At 40.5% G+C, this 2,950-nt stretch overlaps 1 pseudogene; it reads left to right on the top strand.

The window, feature by feature from the left end:
* The first annotated feature begins 327 nt into the window (after positions 1 to 327).
* Positions 328 to 2,044, top strand: LOC144821644 (zinc finger MYM-type protein 1-like; annotated as a pseudogene).
* Positions 2,045 to 2,950: the final 906 nt, after the last annotated feature.

Raw genomic sequence — 2,950 nt, 5'->3', positions numbered from 1 at the left:
TTACTATCGATAAAATAGGCGACAAGTATAAAAACAAAAAAAAGTGAACAACAGCACAGGGCGACTCACAAAACGACCAAGATGAAAACCTCCCAAATCATTTGCACGAACCACTCGTACTATAGGTGACACTGACATCCCACATTTGACTGGACCCGCTGTTTCATCAGCCCACGCCCACTACACGTGCTTAAAAACACACTTTGTTTTGGATATATAATATCAATCATGCCACATGGTATACATACATCAAAGAGGCCAAGCGGATGCCAGCAAAGAAAAGCAAAAAAGAAAAAAAATTATTCCGTCTCAACGCTACGTGGATCCATGCTTCAATATGTCAAGAGACCAGGTAATGGCCAGGGTAAGGCAGGTTCATCAAAAGATACAGTTCCTCGGCCACCAATTGATAACGCTGATTCAGATGATAGTATGCATTCTGCAGAAGAGGAAGGAGTTGAAATAGAAGAAAATGAAGCAGGAAAACAAGGAATGGAAATTCCAATGGATGAATTTGAAGCAGAAGACAGTACTGAAAATGACTCTGACCATGATACTGTAAATGAGATGATGAAAGAGGTTAAGGGCGAAAATTGGAATATTTTAGATGATGCTTCTTTTTGGAATATACCAGTTCCAGATGATTTGCGGGTTGAAATCATCAAAAGAGGAAATGCTTCTTTCCAGAACAAAGATGGGCCTTTCAGAATTGCGACAAGGCAAGATCCAAAAGCAAAAGGAGATGTTCGCCAGCTATCAAAAGAGTGATTTTACAAGGTGATGCCAATGGCGAGAAAGTGTCGCGATCATGGATGGTTTACTCACTGGTCAGTGACAAATTATATTGTTTTTGCTGCCGACTCTTTGCCGCTAATCATGCTACAGACACGACATCCAAATTTGTGACTGGATTTCAGACGTGGTGGAAACTGAGGCCGAAAGTGCATAATCATGAGACATCCAAAGAGCATTTACATTGCCTTCGAAAATGGAAAACATTGGCAGCAGGATTTAGACTGCACAAAACAATTGACGCCGAAAGTATTGCTTTGATGAACATAGAGAAGAAAAAGTGGCGAGACATTTTGCACAGGTTGCTCAATATCACATTGTTTCTTGCCAAGCAGAATCTGGCATTCCGGGGCCACAATGAAGATGAATCTTCATTGAATAAAGGAAACTGTCTTGAAATGGTTGAGATGCTTTCTATATATGACTCAGTGCTGAAAGAGCACCTAATGAGATTAAAGCGAAGCACATGTAAACTCAAAGCATCAGTATCTTATCTTGCACCACAAACTCAGAATGAGCTCATACATGTCCTAGCAAATCATGTGAAGGAGAAGCTTGTCATGGATATAATATCTGCCAGGTATTTTGGGATCATGTTCGATAGCACACCTGACACATCACACACTGACCAAAAATCCAAAATAGGAAACTTGAAGTAAGAGAAGTGTTTCTGGGATTTTTCCCTTTAAAAGGGAAAAAAGCTGATGACCTCAGTTCTGATATTCTTAAAAATCTGGAAAGTAATGGACTCGACATTATGATGTGCCGCGCTCAAGGTTACGATAATGCTGCCACTATGGCTGGAATCCATGGGGGTGTACAAACCATTTTGAAAAGAAAGAACAGGAAAGCTATTTTTAATGGATGTGTGGACCATTCGCTTAACTTGTGCGGCCAACACTCTTTTGCTGAAAATGCTTTGTGTGTGACTTTTTTTGGAACTCTTGAGACAATGTTTTCCTTCTTCGCTGCATCCACTCACCGATGGGATGTTTTAATGGACCGCACTGGAGTCTCAGTGAAAAGACTATCAACAACACGCTGGAGTGCTCATCATGCTTCAGTAAAGGCAGTGAAAGAAAAATTCGATGAATGTGTGGTGGCAATTGAAGCTCTTTGTGATCCAGAGGATCAGTCCGAGGTCTTTTGCCTGCTGTCTGCAATTTCACGTTTCTGTGCTACCTCTACTTTTGGTGTGATGTACTTGAAGAAGTTAATCTTACACAGTGGTACCTTCAGACTAAGGGCTTAACTCTTGACAAGGTGGTGAAAAAGCTAGAGACGCTAAGACTTTGTTTGTACGACGAGCAGCGCAATCATCTAGTGGAGAAGGCAATTGAACAGGTGCTTTTAAGATCAGACCAATATGAAATTTCAGTAGAGAGCAGACTCAGGTTCAAGAATAGGATGACAGGTGAGAAGACAAGAGATGCTGGACTAACTTGCAAGAAGAAAACAAGAGGGCGATGCTTGAGTGTATTGATCGTTTCCATTCTGACCTCCAGATCAGATCAAGAGCCATCAATAAAGTAGCAGCCATGTTTGAGGCTGTTCCAGCCAAGAGTTTGATATCTGCCACTGAAGAAGAGTTACTGGTGCCCATTACAAAATTGACCACTTTCTATGATGAGTTATCCGAGGGAGAGCTTTTATTAGAAATACCAAGGCTGAGAAGGTACCTGAAGGCAGCAGAGATTGATCTCGGAGAAGCCAAAGACTGGTCAGTATTGGACGTTTTGAAATTCATGGCTGAATGGGACTTCCTAGAATCTCTCCCATATCTCTCATTGAGCCTACAACTATTTCTTACGATCTGTGTGTCTGTGGCTTCATGTGAGAGGAGTTTTTCAAAGCTGAAGTTTATAAAGAACTATTTGCGATCTACCATGGGACAGTCAAGGCTTTCTGATCTTGCAATATTATCAATTGAAAGTGATTTGGCGAAAGGAGTTGATTTTGATGAAGTAATTAATAAGTTTGCAGCTTTAATGGCCAGGAAAGGAAAATTCTGATTAGTCTAGATTTAATACTGTGACATTGTAATTTGTACTGTTGCATACTATTCTGGCAGTTGCTGACTGTGCAAACCCAATGCAGAACGGTTACAACCTTATCTCCTGTAACAGTAAAATTTAAAGTTTAATGTTAAAATAATAAT

The sequence above is a fragment of the Lissotriton helveticus genome, chromosome 2_2 (genome assembly GCF_964261635.1).
Source record: "Lissotriton helveticus chromosome 2_2, aLisHel1.1, whole genome shotgun sequence".
In the NCBI taxonomy this organism is placed as follows: domain Eukaryota; kingdom Metazoa; phylum Chordata; class Amphibia; order Caudata; family Salamandridae; genus Lissotriton; species Lissotriton helveticus.
Note: the sequence above shows the minus strand (reverse complement) of the source record. Positions and strands in the feature narration are given on the sequence as shown.